Here is an 18668-nt window from a genome sequence, read left to right on the forward strand (position 1 = left end):
TTAATGTTATTTAATATACAGAAAAATAATGATTGTATGTGTTTATGAATATTCAATTATGAAATATATAAAAGTACTTACTAACCCACTAATTTTCTTGATGTCTCCTGAAGATGTTAGAGAATGTAGTCATGTTTATAAGAACTCTTTTCCTGTTGACCAATCTTTTATTAAATCTTTAGAATTTTCTTCCTTTCTATAATATAATTTATAATTTTATTAACTGTGGTAAATAAAAATAAATTGAAAACCAGGGAAAAAGTATAACCATGCAAATAAATAAATATAATTTGAGGCACAAGAGAGAACTTTAAAAATTATGAGACTCCAAAAGTTTTCAGAGTGATTTTGCATGGCCAAACACAAACGTCACTTCCATGAAGAAAAGTAAAGAAATGACATCTTACCAACTATTTTTTTAAAAAGTTGTATTCTCTATTTAAAAACCATAAAAATATAAAGAATAAATTTTTTATACATGATGAAAAATATAAGTATAAAAATGCGAGAAAGTGTATGTCCTACATTTATCTTCATTTCTAAGAAAAAATAGAGAATAAGAATGAAGTGAGAGTTGGAATGAATGAGAAAGAAAATGTTAGAATCATTTCATCTACAAATAGAAATAATTTGACTTCTTCTTTTTCAACGTGAATGCCTTTTTCTTTTCTTATTGCTCTTGCTGTACTTCCAGTACTATGTTGAATAGAAGTGGTGGAAATACTCATCCTTGTCTTGAAGCATCCTTGTCTTGAAACTTATCTTAGAAGAAAAGTTTTCTGTTTCTTTCCATTGATTATGATGTTAGCTGTGGGTTTTTATAAATGGCTTTTATTGTTTTGAGAATGTTACTTCTACATCTAAACTGTTGACTGTTTTTTTTTTTATCAAAAAAGGATGTTGAACTTTTATTTTTTTATTTTAACATTTTTTCTTATTTCGGCATATTATGGGGGTACAAATTTTAAGGTTTCAAAAAATGCCCTTGAATGCTTTTTCAGTGTCTTGGAGACGATCGTATGATTTTTGTCTTTCAGTCTGTCAAAGCGATGTATCACATCCATTGATTTATGTATCTTAAAACTACTTTGAATGCCAGGGATAAATTCCACCTGATCATGTTGTATAATCTTTATATATGTTGTTGAATTTTATTTGCTAATATTTTGTTGAGGATTTTTGTAGCAATGTTCATTAGAGATATCTGTCTGTAGTTTTCCTGTGAGTCTTTTTCCAGCTTAGGGAACAAGGTGATCCTGGCTTTGTAAAATGTTTTAGAAAGTATTCCCTCCAGCTCTGTTTTTCAGAAAAATTTAAGAAGTATTGGTATTCAGCTTTGAAAGTTTAGTATAATTCAGCTGCAAAGCCATCTGGTCCTGGGTTTTTCTTTGTTAGCAGGTTTTTAATTACTATTTCAATGTCTTTATTATTGGTATTTTAGGCTTTCTATTTATTTCTGATTCAACCTTGGTAGGTTATATTTTTCTATGAATCTATCATTTCCTCTAGGGCTATCCAATTTGTTGGTATATAGTTGTTTATAATAGTCTATTATGATCCTTGTTTATTTCTGAGGCATCTGTTATAATGTCTCCAATTTCATTTCTGATATTATATATTTGAGTCTTCTCTCTTTTTTTCCCTTAGTTTCTCTGGCTAAGAGTTTGTAGATTTTCTTTATTAAAAAAAACTCAGATCTATTGATTTTTTTCTTTGATTTTTCTATTGTGATTTATTTTTCTGATTTTTATTATTTATTTTTTTTTGCCAATCTAAGGTTTAGATTGTTCTTTTTCTAGTTTTTGAGGAGTAATGTTAGGCTATTTATTTGAAATCTTCTTTTTTAAGAAAAGTTACTAAAGTCAAATTTGAAAAGTTACTTATTTTCCTATGGAGAAATGCTAGCAAATTGCCAAATAATACAAATTAATTGTGACATGTATAGTGATAAATATTAGAGAAAATTAAAAATTAAAGGAAGAAAAAAATATTCTAAAATGCTCACAGAAAAAAATACAAATATGCAAAATGAGTAAATATTTAATTAAAATAATTCAAACCTACAATACCATACCTAGCAAAACCGCTCTCCAATTTAAGTAAATAGTATGAAAATTTCCAAATATGCACGGACTCAGAACTTATAATACACATGATTTGAGTGTCAGAAATCTATCACAAGGGACTCAGATAAAAGAAAACATAAAAAACCTAATGTAGGGGGCTGTCAAAAATAACTCCAGAACAAATCTAGGAAACATTTGACCCTGTTAAAGTTATTAAGGAGAAATATGGCTCTATTTGTAAAATATTGATATAATAATTTAGCATAAATTAGTGATACATGGAAATCTCAATTTCCACTAGCTATAAGAAACACATGTAAGTTAGTTGTGATCTTCAAGAGGGAAAAGTTAAGAAAAAGGCCTCACAATGAAACTTTCATAATATGAAAATGGAAAAAATTTGTGATTTTTGTAAAAAAGAAAAAAATGACCTCTAGAAACAGTTCATTTGATCATGACACTTAAAACATTCACTTTGAGCAGGACAAGGTTTGTAAAGTGGGGTTGTAGTTTTTTCTTAATGTCTTTATTGATTCTATTGGGTTATTTAGTAATATTAAACAGTCAAATATATACAAGGGACTGCATATTAACAATGTAACTAAAAAATAGACAATTAGAGAGAATAAAAGGGAAAATGTGATTTTACTATTAATGTATAAGTTGACTCTCACCCCAAATGTTCACTGTTTTTCATTTTCTCCCTTCCATATTTTCTCTACCATATTGGCTCAGGAAACTACAATCAATGTTTCAGAGTCATTTATTGGCAGTGGGACAATATACATATTTTTTAAAGTTAGAAAAAGAACAAAAGTTAAAACTGCTAACTCTATATTTTAAAGTAAAGCTTTTAATCTAACACTTTGGACATGTAAGAACTATTTTTGCAGTGGAAAATGCTATTCTCAGAAAGAATATGCAAGATTATATCATAAAAATATACTAGAAAGATAAATATATCACAGCTGATAATGATATACATTTTTCTGGTGAAGAAAAAATGTTAGGTGCATAAAATTTGGGAACTCCAAGACAGATCAGGTTGAACCTTGATTTGGGGTGGAGCTGCAGAGTGACAAGCCTCACAGAGCAATCTTACATGTAACAGCAGGGTGCACAGCCTTAAAGTAGCAAGGGTGGCATGGTGTATTTATGTCTGTGGGTCCAGAGCAATGTGGGGGAACTTCCACACATAAAGAATGTGGGATGTGGCAGTCAGAGGGTAGAACAAGTGACATGCATGCTATGTTTACTTACAGAGGTACAGAGTAAACTTATTCTGAAAGGAAAGCTGTAAATACCAAAAAAGCACATATGAGCAAGGAATGACGAGTAAAGCAGTGGATAATACGTGGATCTATGGAAGCCTTTTAAGGTAGATCAACGACCAAGAAGCAGAGGGTTTGCCTTTTTTCCAGGATGAAAATGAAGTCCTCTGACACCCCACATTCCACCAGCATGAAATTAGATCAGTGTTTGAAAAAGGTACCAAAGTCTTTTTTTTTGATATCTAAAAACACTGAATTATATAAAACAAAATGACCTTCCCATAATTCTGTAAAATATAATAAGGAATGGTCAGAATAAGGGCTTTGTATATGTTTTAAAAATATCCCATAAATATGAAGGATAAATGTATACTGTGTGTCTTTTCAGTGGTATGGGAAGAAATTATGTAGCAACCCACACTTTCTATTCCTGCTCAATATTCTTTGGTCCAAGGGTATATGCGAACATTTCTTTTTACTCTTTTTTATTAATTAGGATACTTTACATTTCTGTAATTATGTCTGTTAGCTTGTAAAAAACCATTTGCATCTCCATTAGTTTTTTGCAATTGCAAAACTTTGCAACTTCAAAAGGTTCCAATTACATTCTGTTCTTAAGAAAATCCCAAAATTTAAAGTTTTACTGTCCTACTGAACATTTTTTGTAGCTAAGTAATTGTATTCAAGCATTATTCCTTTCAATCACTATAAATACTTCACAGTCTCACTCATTCATTCAATCAACCTTACCGTCATGCTAGTGCTCCCATTAATGTGTCAAATAATATTCAGCTCTCTATTTCTCTCTCTCTCTTTAGTCTCAGAATTAAAAAAAAAATCATCTAACATAATGTTCTCCAGTTTCATCCATGCTGTTGCAAATGACAGGATTTCATTTGTTTTTTATTGAAGAATAATCAATTGTACATATGCACTACATTTTCTTTATCCATTCTTCCATTGATAGACTCAAAGGTTGATTCCAAATCTTTGCTATTGTGAATAATGCTGCAATAAACATGGTAGTGCAGATATCTTTTTGACATGCTGATTTTCTTTCTTTTGGATATATATCTAGCAGTGGGGATTGCTAGGTCATGTGATAGTTCTATTTTTAGTTTTTTGAGGAACCTCCATGGTGTTCTCTCTAGCAATTGCACTAATTTATATTCCCACCACAGTGTACATGGGTTCTCCTTTCTCCACATCCTCGCCAGCATTTGTTATTGCCTGTGTTTTTGATAGAAGCCATTTTAACTGGTGTGAGATGATATCTCATTTTATTTTTGATTTGCATTTCTCTGATACCTAATGATGTTGAACATTTTTTCTTATATCAGTCGGTCATTTGTATGTCTTCCTTTGAAAAATGTCTATTCAGATCCTTTGCCCATTGTTCAATTAGATTATTTGATTTTTTTTCTTATTGAGTCATGGAGCTAGCTCCTTCTATATTCTAGTTATTAATCTCTTGTCAGATGGGTAATTTTCAAATATTTTCTCCCATTCTGGGGGTTGTCTCTTCACTTTATTCACTGTTTCCTTTGCTGTGAAGAAGCTTCTTAGCTTGATGTGATCATATTTGTCCAATTTTGCTTTGGTTGGCTACTCAAGAAAGACAAATCTTACATGTTCTTACTCATATATGAGAGCTAACCATTAAAACAATCGATTTTATGGAGACAGAGAGTAGAAGGATGGTTACCAGAGGCTGGGAAGGCTAACAGAGGGGAAGGGATAAAATGGAGATAGTTAATGGGTATAATTAGGTAGAATGAAAAATATTTGATAGAGCAATGAAGTGACTATAATCAACAATAAGTTAGGGTATACATTAAAATATTAATGACTAAAAGAGTGTAATTGGAATGTTCTTAATGAAAGAAAATGATAAATTCTTGAGGTAATGGAAAGCCCAATTATACTAGATTTGAGTTTCACATTGTATGCCTGTATCAGAACATCATATGTACTCTATCAATATATATAACTATTAAATACCCATAATAACTAAATATTTAAAAAATTAAGAGTAAATAAGTAAATAAAATCAAGGTGAAAGAAAAAAATCAAATTATTGAAAACTGTTGATAGTTGCTCTAAAATTCAACCCCCCCAAATGTTTAATATCACAGCTAGATTAGTACAGATTGTTTAGTTAGTGATGGTGTTCTTGTTTATATAAACTATTTCACAAAAGAGATACTGTGGTGTTTTTGAGTGGAAAAACTTGAAAGATTTTGAAAATTTGTGTAGAAATTATCAAACCTACACAAAACAAACAATAATTATTTCATCCAACTCACTAAAGCCAAATGTTGTTACCTTGAGCATAAACTCCAGCCCATGCTCAGCTGTTTGTTTCTATAATCCCCTGGAATCTGGGCCCAAATTTCAGCATATTCCCAGGAAATAGACAATAGGTCAAATAGTGAAGTGCCTGCTAGAAGCCACAGGACACCAGCATTTTCATGTAATATGAGATTGCATTTCTAAAATGCCCTTTATCTGATAAGAGATTACATATAATATTTGAAAAGCATATGGGCTTTGCACTCAAGATTTTCTAAAGTCTAAGTAACTTGAAAATGTGTGAAAATGGCAGGATTCCAAATGAGTGTATAGAAAAGCAAAATAGGTTATAAATTCTGCTTGCTACACGCTCATCAAAAAAAAAAAAAAAAAAAAAAAAAAAAACAGAAGAAACTGCTCCAGCTGATATATTGGACTAGGAAAAAAATGTTGTAGAAGGCAGTGAAAGAAAAACAAATCAATCTTACTTTTAGCATGTAGCAATAATATCTATTCTAAATTAATTCCACATGGGAGGTTTGAGTGTCCTCTCCCACAATCCTTTCTGAAGTTAATTTAAGGAAGAACCTAATTGTCATTAAAATAGTTGTACTTCATTTGTTTTCATTATACACATATACATACATAATCTCACATACTATCAGATACATGCTGCAACACTTCAAAAAATTGAAATAATAAGCTTTAGGACAACAATATATCTGCAGAACCCTTTTCATTTAATTAAAATCACTGAACAAAATTCTTGACTTACATATTGATCTCAAACAAACTTGAAAATAAGTTTAACACAGTTTGAATATTACTAATCAGGAGTTATAATGTGACCTACCAGGATGTATTAATGTTTATGAAAGTAAAATATTCTAAGAGTAAAGATTAGTTATCTGCCCATCACAATTACAATTATGAATATTGATTAATTTCAAGTACATATGCTAAATAAATGCAGAATATCTTAAAACACATCACAGTGTTGAATACATAGTAGGCATTTAGTAATTACCTTGTGAAAGACATTTACACACTATCAAAATTAAAATAGTTATCTCATATATTTTTGTGTACTGTTTCCATTTGTCATTATGGTAGAGGTAATATTTGAATTGCAATATAGTTTCTTTAAAGTCTGTCACATTACTGATGCATGATAATTTGGATGAAGACATAATAGAAAATTAATAAAATGACCATTTTATAAAATTGCACAGTGTGAATCCAGTTTTAATATAGGAATATTTTTGTACTGGAGGAGAAAAATAGTGGTTACGATATAATCCAAAATCTATTTTACTTCCTTGTGAAAAAAAATCTGTGCATGCATAACACTTAATGACTCAGTTATTTTAGAAACTTATAAAAATATTACTTTAATAAAGATTAATGTCCAATCACATCACTTGTTAACAGGTTTGTTAGTAATCTGGCATTAATAATAATCTCCAATTTAAAAAGAAATCAGGACAAGATTAAATACTCTGATTTTCATTTCAGGACATATTGGTACATAGTATGTACATTAACAAATACACATGGCTAATCAAAACAAGCAATGAGAAATTAGCATGGAGTTTTGAAAAGTTGCACACAGCTATGTCACTGGGAAAGCCACAGAAAATGTTATTGGTAGGTAACTAACCTTGTGCAAAGAAATGCTGAAATGTACAAATACCCAGAGGATATAGTGCAGTAGAATATTCTGCAAGAGGGGTAATGTACACCGTATAATGTGTGGACATCTTGGCAAGTATGAAACCAGCAGTGGGATAACTAGTGTGTGAGATTCTGTTTCATATCTGCTTCAGGCAGCAAACATCAAGTCACTTTTCTTAAATCAAGGTGAATCAAAGAGATACTTCTCCGGGCAGACTACAGAGCCCTTCACTGGGCTGTTGAGGATCATTGAATGAACAGTGAATTAGAGGATAATCTAGAATAAGGGACTTAATCCTTCTGCATACTTTGATAATGATTAAAATGTCAATGGCTGTACATTTTTCACTTCACTACAATGCAGAGAAAATTTTCAGTGGGAGAAGAGAAAACAAATTGAAGGGAAAAAGAAAGCTGGAAAGAAGATGATTAACAACTTCACCTCACTAATCCTACCTCTGTTCTTACACTGCTTTTTGGTAATTGACACAGCCTGGTGAAAAAGGAGCAGTGTCAGTATCCAGAGATGTACTGCCAGATAATTAATTAATTAATCAAGAATTTTACATATGACAAAATAATGGATTCTATAGGTCATTGGTTTCAGGTTTTCCATTGATACTATTGCAGTGGGCTTGATTCTGCCCCTTTAGGGTTAGAAAGGCTATTCGTAGAATGACCTTAATTCACCACATTGCTTAGGATGCTCTCCATTTCAATATCATATTCTAAAACAATTGCTAATTTTGCCCACTTTAACTCTTGCAAGTATCTCAGTTTGGAAGATAAATTATAGGATCAACAAGGCTATGAAGCTTCTAGTGGTTCATGTGGACCTAGTGTCTTGGATGATGGTGTGGAATAAGTTGGAAGGTCAATGAATTGATAAAAGTTGGTCACTGGCCTTGCCCTCTGTGTGCTCACTTGCGTGGGCACGCATGCACGCATGTGTGTGTGTGTGTGTGTGTGTGTGTGTGTGTGTGTGTGTGTGTGTAAGGAAGTAAAAATGGTCAGCATGATAGATTGGTTAGGGGGCAGTCTAAAGGTATGAATTCTTATTGGGGATAGAAATATAATAAGGAGATGAGGGAGATTTTTGAAGCTGTGACAATAAAGAAACAATTGAAATATGCCATGTCCTTTATTAAAATAGTGGTAATTTATGTTTTATAGTCACTACAGCCATAATATATCACATAAAACATATCTAGAACTTTTCTGAGCACCTTATTTGCACTATACCTTCACCCCTCAGGTAAGCCATATGTTATAAGTATCATTAGCAGGGTTATGATATGGAGGAGAAAACTGAAGTTGAGAAATTAGTCATTATTCAAGCTCACACAGCTAATAGCTGGACAGACAACATGTCAATGCAGGCTTTTTGGAGTTTCACCATGAAAATTTAAAAATAATCTCTGAAACAGTGCTGTCTAATAAACATTCAACAATGCTACAAACACAATGAGTGAGATGTGCAACGTTTGGGAGATGGTAATACTTGAAGCTCTGACTCAAGGGGGGAGGGGAGCATGGGCAATATACATAACCTTAACATTTGTACCCCCATAATATGCTGAAATAAAAATAAATAAATAAATAAAGTTCCACGATGTTATGGAGTATTCAGTATGAAAGTCACTAGTCACATTCAATAACTGAGTATTTGCACTGTGGATATATTGAATTTTAATTTAATTTAATTCACTTTAAATTTTTAAACCATTTATATTCTCAATATGAGTTTCAGTGTATTTCTTTTATGTCTAGGTATGTTTAGATACTCAAATATTTACCATTGTGTTACAGTTGTCTACAGTATTAGGTACAATAACATGCTGTATAGGTTTATAGCCTAGGAGCAAGAGGCTATACCACATATCCTAGATGTGTAGGAGGCTATCCCATTTAAGTTTGTGTAAGTATGATATTCACACAGTGACAGACTCAACTAATAGGACATTTCTCAGAACTTATCCACAACATTAAGTAACACATAATTCTGTCTCTATGTATGTGTGGATATAAATTGTTTTCTCTTTTATAAATAAGCAAATACATCATTTCACTACATTTTAGGGATATAAATATATATATACACACACACATATATATGGAACGCAAAGATAAAAGTAAAGTGCAAAAAATTAAAATTGTTTAAAAAATGAAAGTAGAAAGTAAATATTTTTTTCCTAAAATATGGCTTCAATTTAATGCAGAGCATATTAATGATGCCTCTTAAAATCAAATTTATTTCTTATTATAAAGCAATGAGCTATGAAAGGATTTCCACTTACCAATTTAATTTGGAAACAAGATAGACACAAATAAATAACTTGATAGGTTAAAAATGAAGGTATTGAGACTTAATTAGATAATAGACTTTCAGAATTTATGAAATTATACCGATTAATATAATTGATGAAGGAAATCCATTACTCTGCTTTCTCTATCAGGTATTCAATATCTGTGTAGTATGAGAAATGCCAATATGCATATAATATCTTAAAAACACAAAACATATACAAATATGAGAAAATTATCATCCTCCTGTTTATTATGTTTCTCATCCTCAGTCCTACCTCTAATGAGACTTTGATGTGACAGCTGAAAAGCCTGAAGTTAAGTTTTTCCTCTCAGAAAGAACAACAAGCTGTTGTACATCAGAACTGTCATAAGGCAAAATAGCTAATGAAGATAATTTTAGCATATGCAAAACTGCAAACCCTGCATTGGCTTCCAAAAGTTTTATAACATGGTGCTATTGAAATAAAACAATTTTTAGATAAACACCACCCTCTTATGACTCCTATTTGTAGATCTGATATAATATCTGGCTTTCTGAATTCCAGTGGATGACAAGATTCTCTTACTTGCCTCCTGGTGAGGTAGAGCTATGTGATTAGCTCTGGCCTAAGAATTGTTAGCAAAAAGGATGTATGTAACTTCCTGTTAACTGGAGTATTTAGCTGAGGTAGCAAAGGGAAAACTAGGTGAGGGGCATATTGAAACTCTTTGTACCCCTTGAACCTTTTCTGGAAATCTAAAATTATTCTATAATATTATTCTATAATAATAATTTATTGACTTTTAAATGATGCAAATCAAATCCAATAACATTTATAATGACCTGGAGAGTTTATCCTAGAAATGCAAAGTTTTTAAACATTTGAACAATGATAAAAACTGCTCATAGTAATATAACTTAAAAAATGGTTGACTTAATGCAGAAAAACATTTGACAACATTTAAAAGTTTGTTTTTGATAAAAGCTCTTAGCAACTTATAAATAAAATGGAAATTCCTCTATCTCATAAAAAAGAAATCTATGTAAACACCTATAGCTAACATCATATTTAATGATGAAAGACTGACTACTTTTCAGTTTTCCCCTAAGATGAGGGACAAGCCTAGAATGTTGACTCTTACTACTTTTATGGTGGTTCCAGCCATTGTGATAAGACCAAATGGGCATGGGGGAAGGAATAAGCCACTCAGGGAAAATTAAAATTGTTTTTATCTTCTAGGTTTTCTAGGTAGAAAATTGAACTGAATCTACAGAAGAGCTGCTAGAAACTTGCAAGTGTAACAATGTGATGGAAATATTTTTGAATGTTTATTATTCAGGTCATACCTAGTGCTATGGTTTTATATGGTTTATTTAGCCCCACCAAGTCTCATGTTGAAATTGAATCACCAGGGTTGGATGTGGAGCCTAGTGGGAGCTGTTTGGATCATGGTGTCAGATCCTTTATGAAGGGCTTGGTACTTTTATCTAGGCAGTGTGTGAGTTCTCTTAGTTCTTGAGAGAACTGATTTTTTTAAAGAGCCTGGCACCTCCTCTGCACTCTCTTTCATTTCCTCTCTCATCATGTGATCTCTGCACATGCCACCTTCCCACAACCTTTCCATCAAAAATAGAAGCAGCCTGAAGCCCTCACCAGAAGCAGATGCTAGCACCATGCTTCTTGTGCAGCCTGCAGAACTGTGAGCCAAATAAACCATTTTCATTTATAAATTACCCAGCCTCAGGTATTCCTTAATAGAAACACAAATGGAATAAGACACCTAACTAACTTTTTAAATTATACAGTGTTTTCTTATTTACAAATTGGATCATTTTTGCTATATTATGATTAGCCCTCACTTCATCTCTTTTTTCCAACATCTATGACTTCTCCAGATTAGTCAACTTTTCCTCTCTTCATCCCTCTCCTTCTCTCTCCCTCTCTCTCTGATTTTTCTATTTTTTAAAAATATACTCTTCATACTGATCTTGTTAATATACCTTAATTTCTGACTTTTAATTATAAAAGAAAAGTTTGGATAACAAAGACCAATTGGAAGTGAATTAATAACTCAAATTATTGAGTCTTTCTTACAAATGTTCTAAGAAGTTTCAACTGTGAAAGTTTTTTCTTTAGCTTTTCTTACATAGTTTAAAAGTCATTTTATGACTTTTAAATGACTTTTAAATTAAAAATTCCTAGCATCTTATGATTATCTTATTTTTAAATTTTTTCCAATCTACTTTAAAAATCAACTTTTATTTTTTTATATGTGAGTATATGTACACAATAATTTGAGAATTTTAATTATAGATTTTAATGTTGATGTGGTTTATATAAGTTTTGCAATATTGCATTTGGATATATTTGCTCACATAGAAAAACTCCTGAAATGTTCAAGTTCAATAATTTTTATTGCACAACACATTAATATATTAGTTTCAAATGACAGATGATACCTTTGAAGCTTATGAGACAATAAAAAACTTGTTTCATCATTTAGGTCTTGATTTGTTATTTCAAAGTGGATGTATACCAAAATTGTTAATTAATATAAGTGCTATGTGGGGATAGCATTTAATAGAAGCTTTACAGGTTCTCAGAACTGTATTCTCTAAGAGTATGTGCATAGCATATTAATGTATTTTGTGATGCATTTAGTACAAAAATATATTTTAAAAAAACATGAATGTCAAAGTTTGATTGTAATAGAAAAATGTAAACATAGGCACAATAAAGTGTACACTTTCAGGGAGTTTATGTAATTTATAAAGTTGTTTTACCTGTAGTGCTCTGATGTAATATGTTCTATAAAACCTCAGTTTTAGTTAATAGAAAATTGGAATGTAAGTTCTATGATTTCATATTATGTAAGAAATATTAAAAGAATTCATGAGCCTTACCAAGGTCAATAAATATACTATGGATAATTTAGATTATATTAGACAATTTATGTTCAAATTTGTCTAAAATAAGGTCCATTCTTTCAAAGATAAATTTTTACAAAACATGATTATTCTGCTTCTCAACTTTGTTGTCATGGTTTTAATTGGAGGATACCCTTTAATCATATAAGGCAATCTTTGTATTTCTTCCTTAGCGGATTATGAATTGGTTGTAAGCATTCTGGAGGTCATTATTTTCAAATTGCAAAGAATGAAGCAATGATTACCAAGGTACAAGAGTGCTTGATAACACAATCAAGCATTTACATAATTCATTCTGATCTCTTTATTCAGAAGATGTAATGATAGCATGCGGTAGAGAGATAAATTATAGAAAATTGTCTGCTTACAGCTTCATACATATTTAAAAAATATTTTTTTTTCTGTTAACCAGGCTCTGCACATTCAAGGCCATTTTGTGCAAAGTTATTATGCTCCTGTGGTTACAGACCTTTAATTGCTTATCTTGATTTCCTCAGTGTCCATTTATAAAAGTACCATTATGAATACATTTATTTTTAATGCATATATATGTATGTATGTATGTGTATACATATAAATATATAATAGGTTTTTAAGTTTAAAATAATCACTGGTTATTTTTGGAAATTAAAGTGAATGCAGTTTGGTTTTATTATTATTTTATGTCAATCTTCTTTAATTACTACTAAAATTCCTTTGAAATCCCTCATGAAACCATAATGATAATTTTAATAAGACAATTGAACATTATATATGGTTTAAAGGGATGATCATGTGCATTGTAATTTCAACTATGACATTAGAAGCATTTGTTATTTTAACTTGGTTCTTTCTTTGCAATCTCAATAGAAAATATGAAGTAAAAATTTAAATCTATAAATTTGATCACTGCAAGTTTACATTTATTAATAGAATTCATGTTTTACTAAAATTAAATCAATGTTATTTCTCATGGATGTAAATTCAATGACAAACATTCAAAATGGAAAAAATCTCATTAATTATAAAGATTTGGTTATCAAATAGTTTCTTATGTGACATTAAAGTACAAAATAAGATCCCAGGCTGACTGACTATGGCCAGTGAGAGGACAGTCATGCTTTTTGTTCAGAGAGAGAGAGAGAGAGAGAGAGAGAAAGAGAGAGAGAGAGAGAGAGAGAGAGACTCCAGACAAACATATTGTTTGCACCTCTAAACTAAGGTGATTCCTGTAACTGGAGCTAAGGCACCATGCCCAGAAAACTTCTCCCACTTGCCCTCTGAGAAAAACACCCAGCAGAGGCTTCTTTTGGGCTTGAAAACTATCCAGACAGGACTTACTAATTTTCGACCGATCAGGACAGAACAAGTTTGAGGCTTTCATTTTGAACAGATCTGGTTGAGAACTAAGGTGAGAAAGTCACCCTTTTAAAGCCAGGTTCCCCTTTGTTATTTGGAGCACATTTTTTTTTCAGTTTTCACTGAAGTCTGTGTCTCCCCAATCTTCAGATTGCTTATAGAAAATAAAGCTCTCCCTTTTTCTTCTGCAGATCTCATGAGATCTTGTTAATCCTTACGAATACATAATATTTGATCTCTTCTTTTACCCATTTTGGTATCTCATAAAATAGCACATATACAAACTTGGATGTAAATCAGGCTGGGTTAAAGAACTAAAACAACAGTGATGACATTTTTCTTAATTCATTTTTTTCCTTGAAACATGATTAAACAGGGAGGTTGTCCTCTATATGGTGGCTTTGAAAACATTCAAACTGCCCCCTCCCCAATTTCTACCTTGTGATATCAGCTCCTCCTTCTCTTTTCCTTCTTTTAGTAAAAGAACAGAATAGACATTACACTTTTTTCAACCAGAAGTCTGTAGACAGCCTCAGTTCATCCCATTTTTCTTATCACCTTCTGTGATCAATCATTTAACTTAATCTATCCTGTTTACTTTTTATCTCTTGATCTTGTCCATTAAATTTATCAACTTTTATTACTTATCTTAGTTTCCCATGTTGCTGGCATTCTCAAATCCTATGGCACTGCAACTGGATATATACTTTGAAATAAATATTTTTACAATACTTGTATGCTTGAACATTTCAATAATGCTTCCCATTCTCAAAGTAAATTTTAACCTACTCAAGGTGGCATTGAACAATTTTATGAACATAATGCCTGTTTCTTTTTTTTTTTTTCATTTTATACTTCACACTATTCTCTGGTTAATCCCCATGTACCATATCAACTGTCTACTACTCCACATACTTGCCCTTCTTCCTGCAATATGTGTAACTCATTATTTTACCTAAATGCTGGAAAAATTTCCCTCAGTTAACAGCTTTGATTTTAGATCCTATGGTAAACTTTAACTCCTATAATTTGCACAATAATGATCAAAATCTCTATAAGCTTTTAGAATTTTCTGTATTTATATAATTTTGCAATTCGCCTTTCTAGTTTTGCTCCACAAATACATTCTAATATCCTATAGGGTATGATAAGCCACAGAACCTGGCTTAGGCTGCAGTTCATTAAATGTTAGTGCAGTAAGTGAATGAGTCAAAAATGAATTAATAAATAAGTTTATAGCTATCTTCCCTCCCTTTCTTCCCTGAATAATTAAATCTTACTGATAAAAGGCCTTAAAATTTAGAACTCAAATGCATGTTTCCAAAATGAAAGGAAAACCCTTTTACTTTTCTCATGTGTGTTTCAACAATGTCTACTTTGTCAGACTAATTAGTAAACATATTGCATAGCACATAGTGAGAGGTCAAGACTAAGAAAGCTTGTTTTTATTAGCACATGAATAAAAGACAAGAATATGAGTGAGATACAGGGAGCAGTGAAAGGGGATATGAGGCCAGAATTAAAAAAAAAAAAAAATTCTGCTTACACTCGAGGAGTGTTAATACTTCTTGTGATTGTGGCTCATTTCCAGAAATGAGATAATCTCTACTCATTCTATAGGTAAGTCAATATTTTAACTCTGTTCTATACTCCTTCAGTGTTTCTCATCAATTTTTGCAAACTAAAGACTGTATATTGATTGGGAACACTTTACTATGCTGATAAACAGTAGTCATTATATAAATGAAGTATCTTACAGGGTTCTAAATCACCTTTCTCAAAAGAAACCTATACAAAATCTAAATATTTTTCAGTAAAATAAACAAGCAATCTTGAGGAGGTATGTATTCCATTCAATCAGATGACAAAAAGAGCTACTAAACATTTTTTCCCTTATTTCCCCTTCTGTGCCTTATATTTGTAAAACTTAATTAGTTTTACCTTTCCCTTTCTGCCTCATTGTATGAAAAAAAAATAAAAAGAAAAGGACAAATTGTAAAAACAGAAACAAAAGTGTGTAGTAGTAACAAAAAAATACGTAAGGGAAAAGAGACAGGCAATCAAAAAGTAAAAACAAAATAAACTCAGAAAGAAAGGACAGAAATTAAAGACTATATGAAAGTGTTTGGCTGCTAAATCATTTTCTACTTAATTTTAATGTGTAAAAATTAATAATTTTTTTCTTTTTTAAAAATAAGTCTTTAAGAAATAAAGAATTCAAGCAAGACTTAAAATAATATAACAATATCCAAAACATGTATGCAAATCACCATTTCTTTTTCTAAGAAAGCATTGTCATTCACTTTCAGAGAGTAGAAAACATGAATAAATAAATACTGAACATAGCTGCTGCCTTCTCAGAGTTAACACCGCTATCATGATAGCTGAAGCACAGGATTACATATTGATTAGGATGAAACTAAGGACGTTCTGGCCAGCTTTAGATTTTCTTCTCTGTTAGCTTATCGAATACTAATGGGCAAAGTTTATCTTAATTAATTGTTGTCTAAAAGTGCAGTTGGATTAGACAAACCCATCTCATCCCTAAACTTCTATAACTCTTTATTTTCTTTAATTAGTTATTTCTTCTACATCTTCTTCATCATTTTATTTAAAAAAAGATAAGCCACTAGCATAAATGAGAAAATGTAAAACAAAGTCTTAGATTTAAAATGTAGTTATTTCCAAATGTCTTTCAAATCATTTCTGTACTTCTACTGGTTTTACTTTATAGGAATGTAGTATAAAGTAATTCTTCTAATGTCATAAACTACTTTGAAGCCAGGAAATTCTATCAAAGGATTATAGATACGTATCCTCTTTATTTTTAGATTTTTTTTTAAATTTCTAACTGGCAAATAATAATTGCATATATTGTATAAAATTATGAGGTATACTATGATTGTAAAAAATTATCCATACAGCTTTAGTTTAAAAATATTTCTAAGTTAATATTAACTATATTAATAGGGGTTATATTTATGCTAAACAACATTTCAGATGGAATATAAAAGTGACATTCTTTAGTATTTTGAGTGGGATATGAGAAAGCCAATTTTTCTTATTCATTAAAGTGCTCTATTGATTTATAATACCAACAAAAGAAACTTGCCTACTGTACCTAAAAGTTTTCTCATGCCCTTTTGTGATTCCTGTCTGCAGACCATTCTTACTCTTGGCTCTACCCCAACACTACCAACAACCACTGATCTATTACTTTCACTATGGATTAGTTTGACTGTTGTAAAATTATAAATAAATTGAATCAGTATATTTTATTTCTGAAGGGCTCCTTTCACTCTGTATAATTATTTTGAAAAACATCAATGTTGTATAAATCATTTACATATTTGTATTCAATAGTATGTTTTGTATGGATATACCACAACTTGTTTATGTGTTCCCTTGTTGAGAAATATTTGCATACTTTGCAAAGTTGACTATTACAAATGAACATTGACATTCGTGTCAAGACATTATTGCATTCTATCTCATTTGTCTATAATCTACTTGAATTAAATTTGGGGATGGTTTGAGATAAAGGTAAAGAATTATGTTTTTCTATTTTATAAATATTTAGCTGATTGTATATAAGTTATTAAAACTGTTGATCTTTCCACAGTCTACATCATAACCTCTGTGGCACAATGAAGTGCCTTTATATACTTGCATGTGATTCTGGTCCTTACGTAATTATAATCCATTGTCCTATCTGTGTATCTCTGTTCAGTACCTTGCTAACTTATTTCTATTGCTTTATTACAATTATAATATTTGACAGAGTATTTGCTTCCCCTCTGACCTTGATTATCAAATACCTCTTCACTGTAGTTGCCATTGGTTTTCCATATGTTTTGATTGTTTAATAAGCAGGTTGATGTTACACACACAGACACACACACAATCACACACGTATCACACTACCTGTTGGGTTATTGTTAGAATTACTTTGAATCTATAGAACAAATAACTAACATCTTTACAGTATTAAATTATTAAATTTTCTGTTTTATATACATAGTATTTTCTTACTTTTATATGATTTCTCTTAATTTCTCTCAGGAATATCTTATAATTTCTGTGTTAAGATCTTGCACCTACTTTTAAGGGTTTTCTCTGGATTATTTTCCACATATATCATCCTGTTGTCTGTAAATATTGATAGCATTTGTTCTTTATTTATTCATTGTCCTTGCTACTGGCATTTAACTGAATTTTGGTGTACTTTTGAAGAGAAGTTGATCACAGAAATTCTTTCCTCAGCTCAGAATGGAAGTTTCACATTTCACCATTAGGTATAATATCTGTCAGAAAATTTTCTTTTCCTGAAGATAATCTTCAGAAGAAAGAAGTTCTCTTCTTTTTTTAATTTACTTAACTTTTTGTACTAAATTTTATCAAATAATTTTCTGCAGTCATTAGGATAATTATAATTTCATCCATTTAAAAAAATGTGTACATTCAAGTGCTTATTACAGCAAAAATCACAATTGCAAAGATGTGGAATCAACCCAAATGCCCATCAATTCATGATTGTATTAACAGCATATGGTATATGTATGCCATGGAATACTACTCAGCCACGAAGAAGGATGACTTAATGCCTTTAGCATCAATCTGGATGGAACTGGAGACATTATCCTAAGTGAAGTATCTAAAGGATCGAAAACTAAATATAACATGTACTTACTATTAAATTGGAACTAACTGATGAGCACACATGTGTACAGAGGGAAGTATAACTCAGTGGAAATCAAACATAGGAGGCGGGGAGGAAAGGCTAGGTGAAAACCTACATAGCAGGTACAGTGA

This window comes from Microcebus murinus, chromosome 13, assembly GCF_040939455.1.
Source record: "Microcebus murinus isolate Inina chromosome 13, M.murinus_Inina_mat1.0, whole genome shotgun sequence".
In the NCBI taxonomy this organism is placed as follows: domain Eukaryota; kingdom Metazoa; phylum Chordata; class Mammalia; order Primates; family Cheirogaleidae; genus Microcebus; species Microcebus murinus.